The sequence below is a fragment of the Hordeum vulgare genome, chromosome 5H, assembly GCF_904849725.1.
Source record: "Hordeum vulgare subsp. vulgare chromosome 5H, MorexV3_pseudomolecules_assembly, whole genome shotgun sequence".
Taxonomy (NCBI): domain Eukaryota; kingdom Viridiplantae; phylum Streptophyta; class Magnoliopsida; order Poales; family Poaceae; genus Hordeum; species Hordeum vulgare.
Window position 1 is genome coordinate 504,825,270 of NC_058522.1, and position 16,602 is coordinate 504,841,871.

Genomic DNA, 16,602 nt, shown 5'->3' on the forward strand with positions numbered 1-16,602 from the left:
GAAAACAGGGAAAACTAAACTAAATCTATCATTTTTCTTCTAAGCAACCTAAAGTGAAAGCTTGGAACAGAGATTTGTGACTCCTCGATTCATCCATCTCATGGTCATCGAAAGAAATCCGTCAATGGGGTTGATCAAATCCCCTCGACAAAACTCTCTCGAATCGCAAAAGAAGACGAAGAATTTTCAAATAGTCACTAGGTCACCTCAATGGGGATGTGTATCTCCCCAACAAGCAAGTCATACTTCATCTTGACATGAGGAATAGGGCATTCAAAGCTCCCAATAAGAATCGATGAAGTTTTTTCGATAGCATTGATGCAATGTACTCGATATTGTTTCTTCGGAAAGTGCACCGTATGCTCATTACCGTTGACATGGAAAGTGACATTGCCTTGTTGCAATCTATAACAGCCCCTGCAGTGTTTAAAAAGGGTCTTTCGAGGATGACAACCATGGCATCGTCCTCGGGAATATCCAAGATAACAAAGTCTATTAAGATAGTGGTGTTAGCAACCACAACAGGCACATCCTCGCAAATGCTGATAGGGAAAGCGGTTGATTTGTCGGCCATTTGCAGAGAGATTTCAGTGGGTGTCAACTTATCCAATTCAAGCCTACAATAAAGAGAGAGAGGCATAACACTAACACCGGCTCCAAGGTCGCATAACCAGTTCTAACGTAGTTGCCTTTAATGGAGCAAGGTATAGTGGGCACACCGGGATCACCTAGTTTCTTCGGAGTTCCACCCTTGAAAGTGTAATTGGCAAGCATGGCGGAGATCTCAAGATCAGGTATCCTCCTCTTATTGGTCACAATATCTTTCATGTACTTAGCATACACAGACATCTTGAGCATATCAGTCAAACACATCTGCAGAAAGACAGGTCTGATCATCTCAACGAAGCGCTCAAAATCTTCATCATCCTTTTTCTTGGATGGTTTGGCAGGAAAGGGCATAGGTTTGTGAACCCATGGCTCCCTTTCTTTACCGTGCTTCCTAGCAGTGAAGTCATTCTTATCGTATCTTCTAGTCTTAGGCTGTGGGTTATCAAGATCAGGTTCAATCTCCACATCCTTTTCATTGCTAGGTTGAGCATCATCATGAACATCACTATTGATATCATCATTAGGCTCATGTTCATCACCAGATTGTGTTTCAGCATCAAAGACAGAGGCATCGTTTGGACTCTCGGGTGTAGCAACAACAGGGTTGCTAGCGTGCAGGTTCCTATCATCTTTCTTCTTCTTTCTAGGATGACTAGGTGCATCAGTGCTAACTCCTTGAGAATCTTGTTCAATTCTCTTCGGATGACCCTCAGGATACAAAGGTTCCTGGGTCATTCTACCGCCTCTAGTAACGACTCTGACGGAATTGTCATTGAACTCATTGAGCAAGTCATTTTGAGCTTTAAGTACTTATTCTACCTGAGTAGTAACCATAGAGGCATGTTTACTCAGAAGCTTAAGATCATTGACATTTCTGTCCACACAAGCACTTAAATGACTAAGCATACGAGCATTCTTTTCCAATTGTCTGCTAACATAATCATTGAAACTTTGTTGTTTGACAACGAAGTTATCAAATTCATCCATGCATAAGCTAGCAGGTTTATCAAAAGGAATATCACTCTCATCAAACCTACGCAGAGAATTTACTTCTACTACCTGTATCGGGTTATCGAGACCATGGATCTCTTCGATAGGTGGTAGATTTTTGACATCTTTAGATTTAATGCCTTTCTCTCGCATAGATTTCTTGGCTTCTTGCATATCTTTAGGACTGAGGAATAGAATACCTCTTTTCTTCTGAGTTGGCTTAGGAGGTGGTTCGGGAATAGTCCAAGCATTCTCATTGCACAAGATGTTGTTCAATAGAATCTCAGGTTGTTCTACGGTTCGTTCCCTAAAAACACTACCGACACAACTATCTAGATGGTCTTTGGAAGCATCGGTAAGTCCATTATAGAAGATATCAAGTATTTCGTTCTTCTCAAGAGGGTGATGAGGCAAAGCATTCAGTAGCTCGATGAGCCTCCCCCAAGCTTGTGGGAGACTCTCTTCTTCAGCTTGAGCAAAGTTGTATATTTCCTGCAAGGCAGCTTGCTTCTTATGGGCAGGGAAATATTTTTCAGAGAAGTAGTAGACCATATCCCGGGGGCTACACACACAACCAGGAGCAAGAGAAGTGAACCAGGTCTTAGCATCATCCTTTAGCGAGAAAGTAAACAGCTTGAGCATATAGTAGTGGTGGATCTTTTCCTCACTAGTGAATAGGGTGGCTATATCGTGCAGTTTGGTAAGATGGGCTACAACCGTTTCAGGCTCATAACCGTGAAGAGGATCAGGTTCGACTAGAGTGATTAACTCAGGGTCGACAGAGAATTCATAATCCTTATCGGTCACAAAGATAGGTGAAGTGGCAAACTTCGGGTCATATTTCATCCTAGCGTTCAGAGATTTTTCTTTCCACTTGCGCAGAAGTTTCTCAACATCATAGCTATCCTTACACGCAAGAAAATCCTCAGCTATCTCTCCCTCCATAACAAAGCGCGTATCAAGCATAACAGGCAATTCAGGCATAGTAGCAGGTTCTACTTCAATAGTATCATTAGTTTCAAAAGTATCATCACATCTAGCAGCAACTCTAGCAATATGTGCATCAAGGAATGCACCCAGTGGCAAAGCAGTACTAGGCATAGCATCATCAGGCATAGTATCTAGCATAGCATCAGGCATAGTATCAAGCATAGCATCAGGCATAGTATCAAGCATAGCATCATCAAGCATAGTATCAAGCATAGCATCATAAGCATCATGGGCAGCAGAAGTAGCATCATCAAGCACATGCGACATATCAACAGTTCTAGCAGGAGGCGATGTCGCAAAATTACTCAAAACTGAAGGTGAATCAAGTGCAGAGCTAGATGGCAGTTCCTTACCTCTCCTCATAGTGGAAGGCAGGATTTTAGTTCTTGGATCTTTCGAATTCCTCATAGTGATCAGTAGACGTCAATCCCAAGTGACTCAGAGAATATAGCTGTGCCTCCCCGGCAACGGCGCCAGAAAAAGCCTTGATGTCCCACAAGCGTATGGGATCACAACAGTTTTCGAGGGTAGAGTATTCAACCCAAATATATTGATTCACTCACAAGGGGAAGCTAAAGGATATTCTCAAGTATTAGCAGTTGAACGTGTTAGATTCAACCACACCTGAAAGATTAGTGTCTGCAAGCAAAGTATCAGTAGCAAGGTAGTATGATAACAACGGAGCCAGAAACGATCTGGTGACAAGGCAGACTATTCCTAACTGTTGTATCAATGGCGCCAGTAAAAGCTTTGACAATCCCTAGCAATGGTGCCAGGAAAAGCCTTGTTGACGGTATGTTAGCACCAACAAAGTCTTGCAACAAGTAACAGCGGAGTAGCAAGGAACAGTAGTAGCAGCAGCAGAGTAACAAGTAACAGCAGTAGCAACAGCAACAAAGTAACAGCAGCAGCAAAGTGGCCCAATCCCTCTTGTAGCAAGAGACAAGCCTAAGCAAAGTAACGTAGCGAGAACCAGTAGTGAAAGACTCGTAGGCACTGGATCGGTGATGGATGAGTGTGACGGATGTGATTCATCATGTAACAGCTATAACACGGAGAGATATGTGGCTAGCTCCCGTTCATCAATCTAATGTAGGCATGTATTCCCACTCATCACCGCCCACCAAGCCTACGATGAGATTACTCACGAACGATGAAGAGCATCATGGAATTGTCGATGGAGATAGGTTGATGATGACGATGGCGACGAATTCCCCTCTCCGGAGCCCGAAACGGACTCGAGATCTGCCCTTCAGATGAAGAACAGTATGTGGCGGCGCCTCCGTATCGCAAAACGCGATGAAACCTTCTCTCTGATTTTTCCACGCGAAACGGAAGATATAGAGCTGAGATTGGGGGCGGTGGTGTCACGTGGGCCCCACAAGCCCTCATGGCGCGACCATAGGGGGTGGCCGCGGCCCAGGGGCTTGTGGCCCACTGGCACGCCCCCTCACGTGGAACTTTGCGCAGGTATTTTTCTTTTATTCCAGAAAAAATCTCCGTAAATTTTCAGGACGTTCCGAGAACTTTCATTTCTGCACAAAAACAACACCATGGCAATTCTGTTGAAAATAGCGTCAGTCCGGATTAGTTCCATTCAAATCATGCAAATTAGAGTCCAAAACAAGGGCAAAAGAGTTCGGAAAAGTAGATACGACGGAGACCGAACCCGTAGGGTCTACACACTTAAGGTTCGATGACGCTGGGGTTATAGGGAAATAGTGTACGTGGTTACCGAAGGTTGTTCAGAGTCCCGGATGAGATCCCGGACGTCACGAGGAGCTCCAGAATGGTCTGGAGGTAAAGATTGATATATAGGATGTGAGGTTTCGGACACAGGAAGTGTTTCGGGTGTCATCGGTAACGTACCGGGACCACGAGAAGGGTTCCGGGGGTCCACCGGGAGGGGCCACTGATGTCTGCTATGTTACTGCAACAAAAGACCTTCCAATGGCGCCAGAAATAGGTGTGTCGACGGCACCAGGAATCCTTCTGCTACGGCTACACCTTATGGGACTTCCTAGGCAAATGTGCAAAGGATTTCCCCCGTGGCCTTGGAGCCTTGCGTTGGTGTTCCCTCGAAGCGGAAAGGGTGATGTAGCGCAGCGATGGTAAGTATTTCCCTCAGTTTGAGAACCAAGGTATTGATCCAGTGAAGGAGTATCACAAGAGCGTGCACAAACACAAAGAACCTGCTCCCAACGCTATGAAGGGGTTGTCAATCCCTTATAGATTGTTCGCCAAGTGAGAACTGAAAGCAACAAAGTAACAAAGCAAAGTAAAAGCGGAGGTGTAAACGATAGATGTGAATAGACCCGGGGGCCGTAGTGTTTACTAGTGGCTTATCTCATGAAAGCAAGTAGACGGTGGGTGAACAAATTACTGTCGAGCAATTGATAGAACCGCGCAAAGTCGTGACGATATCTATGGCAATGATTATATCTATAGGCATCACGTCCAAAACAAGTAAACCGATACTTTCTGCATCTACTACTATTACTCCACACGTCGACCGCTATCCAGCATGCATCTAGTGTATTAAGTCCAAAAGAACAGAGTAATGCCTTAAGCAAGATGACATGATGTAGATGGACAATCTCATATCAACGACAGAGCCCATCTTGTTACGCTTGATGGAAACTACTCAATGTGTGCCTTGCTGCCCCTACTGTCACTGGGAAAGGTCACCACATGGAAAGAACCCAAAACCAAGCACTTCTCCCATTGCAAGAATCATAGATCTAGTTGGCCAAACAAAACCCAAGACTCGGAGAGCCTTACAAGGATATCAAATCATGCATATAAGAAATCATCAAAGACTCAAATATATATCATAGATAATTTGATCACAAATCCACATTTCATCGCATCTCGACAAACACACCGCCAAAGAAGATTACATCGGATAGATCTCCATGAAGATCATGGAGAACTTTGTATTGAAGATCCAAGAGAGAGAAGAAGCCATCTAGCTACTAACTACGGACCCGTAGGTCTGAAGTGAACTACTCACGAGTCATTGGAGGGGCGATGATGATGATGAAGAAGCCTTCCAACTCTGAAGTCCCCTCCGACAGGGCGCCGGGAAGGGTCTCCAGATGAGATCTCGCGGAAACGGAAGCTTGCGGCGGCGGAAAAGTATTTTCGAGGCTCCCCTGTTTTTTTGCTGTATTTTATGGACTATATAGGCCAAAGATCTAGGTCAGGGGGCGCTCAGGGAGGCCACAAGCCCTGCCACCGCCGCCTCCCCCTGGTGGCAGAGTGGGGGCTTGTGGGCTCCCTGGAGCCCTCCTGACTTGGCCCACAGGCCCCCTGATCTTCTTCCGTTCGGGAAAAAATCATTTCGGGGATTTTATTCCGTTTGGACTCCATTCCAAAATCAGATCTGAAAAGAGGCAAAAACACAGAAAAAACAGGAACTGGCACTTGGCACTGAATTAATAAGTTAGTCCCAAAAAAGATATAAAAGGTACATAAAACATCCAAAGATGACAAGATAACAACATGAAACCATAAAAAATTATAGATACGTTTGAGACGTATCATCCACCATCCCCAAGAGGCTTCATGGGCCAAAACGTGGAAGGGGACCAGCCCAAAGTGGGCTGGTGCGCCCTCCCCTCTCAGCCCAAGGTGCAAGGAGAGGTGGAGGGGTCAAACCCTAGGCGCAGAAGGGGCCCAAGGCCCACCTAGGGTGCCGCCCTCCTCTCCACCTTGGCCGCCGGCCCTCCCTGGCCATCTAGGGATGCCTCCACCCCTAGGGAGGGAACCCTAGGGGTGCTCACCCTCTCTCCCTCCCTCCTATAAATACCCAAGGTTTGGGGCTGATTTGAGACACGAAAACTCTCTCTCTCTCGGCACAGCCCTTCCTCTCTCTCTCTTCGTCCTCCGCGTAGCTTCGCGAAGCTCTGCCGGAGAACCACGTAGCTCCACTGCCACCACGCTGTCGTGCGGCCGGAGCTCTCTCCCTCAACCTCTCCTTCCTCCTTGCTGGTTCAAGGTGTTGGAGACGTCACCGGGCTGCACGTGTGTTGAACGCGGAGGTGTCGTAGTTCAGCACATAGATCAGAATCCACCGCGATCTGAATCGCTTCGAGTACGACTCCATCAACCGCATTCATAGTAATGCTTTCGCTTAGCGATCTTTAAAGGTATGAAGATGCTCTACAACATCTCTCGTTGCTGGTTTCTCCATAGATAGATCCTTGTATGGCGTATGATTTTTTTGAAATTACTACAATCCCCAACACGAAGCCATCGTCATCACCAACACTTCATGTTTGTTGGGAGGACCAATCTTCACCAGCACCATCTCATATCCAACCCTAGTTCATCTCTTGTATTCATTCTTTGTCTCAAAACCTCAGACTGGTACCTATGGGTTACTAGTAGTGTTGATTACATCTCGTAGTTGATGCTTGTTGGATTACTTGGTGGAAGATATTATGTTCAGATCCTTGATCACCATTATTATACTTCTGATCTTAAACATGTTTATGAGGTGTGAGTAGTTAATATTGTTCCTCGGGACATGTGAGAAGTGTGGTTATAAGTAATCATGTGAAGTTAGTATTCGTTCGATATTTTGACGATGTGTATGTTGTTGCTTCTCTTAGTGGTGTCGTGTGAACGTTGACTACATGAGACTTCACCATGTCATGGGCCTAAGGGAAGGCATTGTGGAGTAACAAGTAGATGATGGGTTGCGAGAGTGACAGAAGCTTAAACCCCAGTTTATGCGTTGCTTCATAAGGGGCTGATTTGGATCCATATGTTTCATGCTATGGTTACATTTATCTTAATTCTTCTTTCGTAGTTGCGGATGCTTGCGATAAGAGGTAACATAAGTGGGATGCTTGTTCAAGTAATAACATCCTTAGCACCGGTCCGCTCACATATGAAATTATCAAAGTAACAAACGTGAATCAACTTAGCATGATGAAGATGACTAGACAGTAATTCCCATGTCCCATCGGAAGCATTTTCTTTATATAAGAATACTTTGAGGCCTGTATTTTGCTATAAAAAGGACAGGGCTACCTTGATGCACACTTGCTACTATTGTTACTTGTCACTTGCTATGAATTATCTTGCTACAAAACAATCTATCACTCTTCGTGACAACACTTGCACAGAATACCTTGCTGAAAATTGCTTGTCATTTCCTTCTGCTCCTCGTTGGGTTTGACACTCCTACTTATCGAAAGGACTATGATTAATCATCAAAAATCTTTTTTGGCGCCATTGCCGGGGAGTGAAGCATCTTTGGTAAGTGGAAATTGGTAAGAAAACATTTTTGGTACATGCTGAAATTTACCGTTGGTTGTTACTATTGACGGTCACCCTTTGAGTGGCTTGTTCGGTTCATCTTCACCTCAAACGGAAGTTGAAAAGGTTTCTCTACAACGTAGTGAACCTACTAAAAATATTTATTATGAGATTCCTTTGGGTATGCTAGGGAGACTGATAGCTAATCCTTATGATGGAACAACTCATCTGATTACCACTTGATAGATGTCGATGAGGTTTGTGGATTATTTAAGCTTGCAAGTTCGCATGGATACAAACTTAAGAAGAAAGTTTTACCTTTATCTTTGGAGGTAAAATGATTGATGTGGTACATGCTATTGGATGATATTCGATCATGGGACTTGAATTGCTTGAAGCTGGAATTTCATCAGAAGTTTTATCCTATGCATCTAGTTCATCGTGATGATAATTTTATTTATAATTGTTGGCCTCGTGAAGGAGAAAGCATCACACAAGATTGGGGAGGCTTAAATATATGATGCACACCTGCCCCAATCATGATCTCCCGTGAGAAATGATTATACAACATTTTTATGCTCGGCTTTCTCATAATGATCAAGTACAACTCGATTCTACTTCTAGTGGTTCTTATATGAAGAATACTATTGAATTCAAATGGGATCTTCTGGAAACAATTAAACGCAACTCTAAAAATTGGGAATCCGACAAAGGTAAACAACTAGGTATAAAGCTTAAGTTTGATTGTGTTAAATCTTTTATGGAAATTGATACTTTTCATAAGTTTAGCAATAAATATAGGCTTGAGTGTGAGATAGTAGCTACTTTCTTTGACTCATTTGCTACTCATCTTGATCTCCCTAAGGAGAACTGGTATAAATATCATGCACTTATTGAAAAATTATTAGAGGAACCCATTAAAGTTAAAGAGGAAGCAATTGTTTATCATGTTGATTCATTTGTACCTACTGCTTATATTGAGAAACTGCCTTTTCTTGTTAGGAGTAGGGAACATGCTAAAGCTACAACCTTGGTTAATAAAATTTAAGTTGGAACATACAAACCTTCTGAATAAATAAATGTGGAGCCTAATATTGTTGTAGTTAAAGATCTATTGGTTGATAATATTTATGGGCATGTTATTTACTTCTATACTGAAGCTGCTAGGAATTCAAAGCCTCTTAGAAATGAGCATGTCAATCTAGATAAAGACAAACTAGTTGTTGGCATGCCTGTTGTTTCTGTTAAGATTGGAGATCATTGCTACCATGGTTTATGTGACATGGGTGCTAGTATTGGTGATATACCTTTTACCTTGTATAAATAAATTATGAATGGTATAACACCCTCTGAGATTGAAGATATTAATGTCACTATTAAACTTGCAAATCGAGATACTATCTCGCCGCTTGGGATTGTTAGAGATGTAGAAGTCTTGTGTGGAAAAGTCAAGTACCCTACCGACTTCTTAGTACTTGGATCTGATAACTTTTGTCCCATTATATTTGGTAGACCTTTCTTGAATACTCTTAAGGCTTAAATTCATTGCGTCATAGAGAAAGTTAAAGTAAGCTTTGGTAATGAGTCTCATGAATTCAGTTTCTCTAAATTTGCTAGACAACCGCATGAGAAGGAATTATCTAGTAAAGATGAAATTATTGGTGTTGCTTATATTGTTGTGCCTCCTACAGGTCCTTTAGAGCAATATTTGCTAGGCCATGAGAATGATATGTATATGAATGAAAGAAATGAGATAGATGATATTCCTTAGACAAGCACCTATCCTCAAACACAACTTGCGTGTTCATATTTTAGGAGATCGTCCTCCACAAAAAGGAGATCTCGTGTTTGAATTAAAGATGTTACCAAATACTTTGTAATATTCTTATCTTGATGAAAAGAAGATATATCATGTTATTATTATTGCTAACCTTCGAGAGCATGAAGAAAATAGGTTACTCAAAACTCTGAAGAAGCACAAGGTTGCTATTGTATATGCTCTAGATGATCTTAAGGGCATAAGCCCCACACTATGTCAGCACAAGACTAATATAGAACCGGATGCTAAACCTGTTGTTGATAATCAACGCCGCTTAAATCCTAATATGAAGGAAGTGGTAAGAACTGAAATACTAAAGCTTGTGGAAGCAGGTATAATTTATCCTATTGCTGATAGTAGATGGGTAAGTTATGTTCACTATGTTCCTAAGAAACGAGGTATAATTGTTGTTCTTAATGATAAAAATGAACTTATTCCACAAAGAATAGTAACTGGTTAGAGGATGGTAATTGATTTCAGAAAATTGAATAAAGCTACTAGGAAAGATCATTACCCCTTGCCTTTTATTGACCAAATGTTAGAAAGATTATCGAAGCACACACACTTTTGTTTTATTTATGGATATTCTCGTTTCGCTCAAATACCTATGTCAAAAGAGGACCAACAGAAAACTACTTTCATATGCCCTTTTGGAACCTATGCTTATAGATGTTTGCCTTTTGGTTTATGCAATGCGTTGTTACCTTTCGAAGATGCATGACTGCTATATTCTCTGAATTTTGTGAAAAGATTGTTGAGGTTTTCATGGATGATTTTTCCATTTTTAGGACTTCTTTTGACGATTGCTTGAGCAACCTTGACTGAGTTTTGCAGAGATGTGAAGAAACTAATCTTGTCTTGAATTGGGAGAAGTGCCACTTTATGGTGAATGAAGGTATAGTACTCAGGCATAAGGTTTTAAATTTTCGTAAAGATTTTGAAACTAAAATTAAGGAGGCATATAGGTTTGTATTGTTGTATCCTTTCTGCCTCTGAAATCTTAGGTATAAAATTGATCTCCCCAAAATTCAGGCGGAACAGTTCTAGTTGCCCGGAATGCAAGCATCCGAATAATTCTAGAAGATCAGGTTTGATGACTTCCGAGAAGTGTTGATAAAACTCCACTGGACATCCATCTGGACCTGGTGCCTTATTGTGTTCCATTTGGAATACCGCCTTTCTAATCTCCTCTTCAGTGAAGGAGGCATTTTGAAGGGAGTTCTCCTCAATGGAAACCTGTGGGATGTCTTCCGTTCGTCAACGTCAATGTCAAAGAGATGGAGATCGCGGACCCTGTCGGTGGCACGGTCGATGCTAACGCACTGCTAGAAGCGAATGGCGGAGCCGCAACCAAAGAAAAGATGATCCACCGTTTCAGGCGTCGTAGGGCAGCGCAGGTAGCCAGCCGCCTCGGCGTTGACGACCGTCTTCCGGAGGAGGACGTCCCTGGTATGAACACTCTCCAGGGAAAGAAGCCAAGCGAAGAACTTCACGCGGGACGGGGCTATGGACCCCAGAGAAACCCAGGGGTCGGGGATGAGGCGTCGCCAAGCAACATCGTGTATGCCGCCTGAGTGAAGAAAGCGCCATGTGGGGCACCACCGAGGACGAACCGGCGCACGTCTCCACAGGGTGGCGCGTGGCAGTCACTCATCAACGTTGGCACCTCCGCCAGCTCGCGGACGACAACACGGATCAGGTGTGGGACGAGGAGAGCCGACGGTCCCTTCGGCCTAACCTGTAGGACAGTGGCTTCAGTGCAAGTGGCGTGGGAAAAAAGGGCGGGGAAGGAACTACCCAAGGGACCGGGGGGAGCCAGTCGTCATGCCATAAGGAGGTCTTGACCCCAAAGCCGTTGGAGACCCGGGTGAGCCCCCGATAAATAAGGAGGAGCGTTCGGAGCTTCAATGAGTATGACCCGATGACCACAGGGGGACCGACGTCCATCAACGATCGTCCACCGAGGGCATCCCAGTGCGAGGAAGCCCGCCTCAGGACTTGTTTGGCACCAAGGGATTGTGGGGTTTTTGGGAGGAGAGGACTTCATGGGATTTGGTGAATCCCCCTCTTCCACCCAATCCCCTTGAAACCTCAAAGCCCCCTCCATCCACACATCCCTCAAATCCCCCTCCATACAAAACGTTGTTTGACAGGTAGGGATTTCCATATTAAATTAAAATGGTGTAAAACTGTTAAAAATCTAATCTTGCCACAATTCTTCACATGAACAACATAATTTGCTTGACTTGCAATCAATATATTATCACATAATTGTGCAGTCACATCACAACAACATAATGTCGCACATCAAAATGACTTACAATCAATAATATCTCATAGGTATTATGCATTTGACGGTCCGAGAAAACCGATAATATCTCATAGGTATTCGGCATTAATTCGCAAGTCCCATAAAATACATGCGCACATTTAAGTATGTTGGATAACAAAATACATAAGCATGCTGAAATATTTGTGCAACATAGAAAAAAGCTTCACTTCTGTTCTACAACGATTGCTGGAAGATGACACGAGCCCAAATTCCAACTACAAGACAACAATAGAGATCACACAAAAGCAACCGAGAAGAGCCTCAAACGGATGATTTAGAGGGGCTCTGCAAATGTCCCATTCTCCCTCTTCTCATTCCACTTCTTAACCTGATGATACCAAAAATAAGATGATGATACTGAAGAAAACAAAGAAACTCATGTGCAACTTATTACTCCTACAAAGGCATACACATATACTAGCAGAAACAATGCTCATGGGATCATAATTTGATGGTCATTAGTCTAGTTGTTATTGATGCTACAAACATGAACGTTACACCTATATATCACCAATGCATCGTGCTAGTAAAAATAAAATGTCGATGCAAGTTTGCAGCAGTTGCATCTTCACGATTAGACGGGGTGTATTTTTTCCACTTCTTAAAATCAAAACTAAACTCTGGGATCAGAATTCATGTTATCAAAAATATTACAGTTTGGACAGGACAATTGTAGAACCTTCAACCAATTTTTTCTTCTTCTGATCTAGTACAAGAACTAAGAACATAGTGAAATCTTACCTTAGATACCTCGAGGCAAGTTTTCCATTTCGCTCCGAAGGAACACGACGACGCTCACTTCATCTTCGGCGGGGCACTGAGGAAAATCTCATGATTCTCAACATTTTTGAACACCTTGTATGCAGCGGCTCTTTCTCCATGTGAGATGCTTTCCATCTTGTGCATAACAGCAATGCACTTGGTGATGGTGAACTGTTGGGCACTTTTTGACCCTGCGAACAGAGCAAACTCCTCCTCTGCTTGCTTCCATTTGATCTCCACATAGTTCGCTATCACTTCCACCGTGAGATCATCCCGCTTCTTCTTATTGGGCTCTTTCACTAGCTTTTATTGGAACCACTAGGACCACCTGCTCGAGTAACATCACTTTGAGTACCATATATTGGACCATCACTTTCAGTAGCTCCTCTTGGACCATCACTTTGAGCCGCATCTCTTGGATCATCATACATGTGTAAATCATCTTCGCACTAATTCAGATCAAAAGAGAACGCAGTCTCATCTCTTTCAACTTCAGGATCATCGTCAGTCACTTGTGTAGCCTCAATTCATGTAAAATTGAAATTACCTTCTGCTATGTGTCCTGCAGAAGCACCCAAGTTCTCATTAAAGGTCACATAGCAATAGAAATTCTTTATGAAGGTCAAGAAAAAGGTAGAAAATGAAAATCCATTAAACTCACCATCATAAAGATCACCTAGCTTGTCATATAGAGGAAATGGCTTTGTCTGAAACTTGCTTATGTCTGGCCAGGACTGTATATAAGAGAAATGATTTATCAAACCTAGATTACCCAAAAACAAGATTGATTACAAAAGAAGCATGGAATACAAGTTGCATTGAATATTATAGAACTCACAATAATCAAGTTCTGCCAAAGATGTGGGTTGGCCTCTATCATGTGTGTATGAGCATCCTTGATAAGCTTGTATTGACCCTTCAATTCTTTTTGTTTCTCTTGGATTTATTTTTTTGTTATATTTGTATGGGCATATCTCTCATGGAATATTTTTGTCATTCTATTCCAAGATTCACTAGACCAACCATTTTGTCCCCTATGATATGGATTATTGTGCTCATGAAGTAAATCTACCAGAGCCTTTTCAAGAGCTGGGTTCCACTGAGCTCTGGGCTTCTTAACTACACATAGCACAAATTTACATTGCTCAAACTAATGCTCAACATGATAAGAGTTACTATCATTCAATTTGAAAAGAAATGTATAGAGTAAAATAATGGCATACTTGATCACACTCAACATGACAAGAGTTGCTATAATTCAACAAGTGGAGATGAAGCATTAAAGTACCTTTTGGAGGAGTCTTTTTAATTTTGGGTGACAACTTCTTCACACCGTGTGAAGCCTTTTTTCCAGTCACTTTCATAAGATTGTACTTTGGAGAACCCTTTGGATACATATCTGCATTCAACAAGGATTACATTGTTAGATGATGAAGACGACATAAGTTAATTAATGCATATGTATATATGATTAAAAAAAACACCACGATGTTGGTTATTCAGGATGATATGCCTCCCACATTTGCATTGCGATTTCATCCCTCAAAGTGTTCCCTAAGCCATTGATCCCATTCTAGTTTTAGTCCCATAGTTTTTAATATGCCGTGTAAGAACATCATGGACATGCTTTTTTCCATATAGGATGGAGTTATGTCGCTGATTTCTCTCGATTGATCCTCTTTTACGCATTCGATGCAACATGGGCCAAATGAAGGACATCATGTCTTCATCATCCTCTCTTTTTATCTTCCGAATTCGGTCGATGATTTCAGGATTCATCTCGGAACTAAAACTAGAATCAGCAAGCAACAAGCAGGATAATAAACGACGTGTACGATAACACATAATCATTCATATACATATATATAATATAGAAACAACCATTCCTACTATATTGTTTGATATTTTATACCATATCTTCGCCAATTAATCCATCATCTATGTGCTACAGTTTAAGCATGCTTACACGCAAACAGAAATGCCAAGCATTATAAGGCAGAAACATTTTCTGTTGCTTTTTTGCCCTAATTGAAATAGGGGGATACGATGCGCTAAACTGAAAGTCGGAAACCTCTCTGTCCCTAACCATCACCAAACAGACGACAAAAGGCAAGGATATCTATCAATTCTTGTTCCTCTTGCCCTGCACTGCAATTGGCAACAACAACAATTCTCCAACTAGATTGATTGCCAATCAAATCAAATGAAAACATTACCTGATAAATTTCTTACAAGACAGGCTTCAGGGTCTGCACGGTAGGTTCACCAGTCCTGTCATACTAGCATACAATGGCGTGGAGCCGTGGACAAATCACAACATGAATGAAGCAAAAGACAAACCTCTGGCTAAATAATTTGTCAACAACTGCTGCATAAACTGCCGGAAGGAGTCCAAGAGACACCGTCTTAATAATAATTTGCACTGCAGGTCAAGCATAGCCATACTAATCTGCAGGTCACCATTAGCCCAATACTTTATGCTCGTCCTTTGCCACGCAACCGTCTCACCCGATAATAATCCCCCTATCTGTGAACACAGTAACATCTACACAAAACTAATCCGTATATTCAAACAGAGCCCAAATAAGACCACCCTGCTATGCACAAACGGCTTGCACATGTCATAAGACGAGCCTGCTTTTACCAAACGGGCTATGTGTACAAGAAAGGCATCACCGATGCACAAGTGCTAGAGATTGCTTCTGTTGTTTGCCATTTGGGATCTTCTTGCCGACTATGGATGAGTGAAGAAGCTTTGGTGATGCGCAGTTTGGACTTTTGGACGGGCAGACACCAACCCACTCCCTCCCTCCCTATTTCTCGTCGTCGCGTCCAAACGCAAAGCCGATCCATCCATCCATCCATCGAACCAATGGCGATGGTGACGGCGAAGCTTAGCTCCCCGGCCACCGCCCGAAGCTTCACCCAGCCACAAGATGGACGGATTACGACCATAAAAGACGACTCTAAGTCATTAAAATGTGGCTAGTACCCGCCCATAGAAAGTTCCGTTCTCCTCAGCGGACTCATGAGCATTGTGCTTATGTCATGTATGGGGAAAGTATGTTGTCATCCTCACTGATGACGTACTTGTTCACCCAGTAAGAGGAAGAACACCTTAGTCCTGTTTGGACGAGCCCCAGGAACGCCGATTGTTATGCCTCTCGAGGGTACAGTGATATCTCGAGAAGGTGGACTTCTTGAAGCAATCTCAAGACGACGGAAGTCTATCCTACTCAAGTCAAGACGAAGAACCGCCGTGACGAGGAAGCCACGACAACGACGATGAAGCAACAGAAGTCACCCACCGACCGCGCACCGACCACATCAACGATTTCAAGAAGCCTCGACGATTCAAGATGATGAAGCCTTTGGACAAGCGAAAGAATCAGACGACCACTCCTTGGTCCAAATTAAGGACGAGAGTACTAGTAGGTCGTGGTGAAGACCTGCCAAAGGTGATTCACCTGCTCGCCGAATCGCAGACCTTGGGAATGGATGACTGGTCTATACTCTTGGGTAGCCAGCTCATCCAGAATCCCTCGCAAGCCCCCAAGATGGCAGGGCCTGTTTTGGACTCTGAGCTTCCGAGCTTAGGCTCATAGGTGAGACCCAACCCGGACCCTTTCACGAGAAGCCTTCGAAGACAATTTGTGACCATAGCGTGACTACTAAAAGGAAGTCAAGGACTTTCCTGTAAGCAGGAAGCTACCCGAAGACTTTGGCAGTGCGTTCTAACACGAGACATCTTGATGTCACTAACCGGCATGCGAAGCCCGGGACCAGAACCCAAACACACCATCTTGCCACGTATTCTGACTTTGGAATACAC

At 43.0% G+C, this 16,602-nt stretch overlaps 1 pseudogene; it reads right to left on the bottom strand.

Annotated features, from left to right (window-relative positions):
- Window positions 1–12,750: 12,750 nt before the first annotated feature.
- Window positions 12,751–14,167, bottom strand: LOC123397053 (annotated as a pseudogene).
- Between the last annotated feature and the right edge of the window lie 2,435 nt (window positions 14,168–16,602).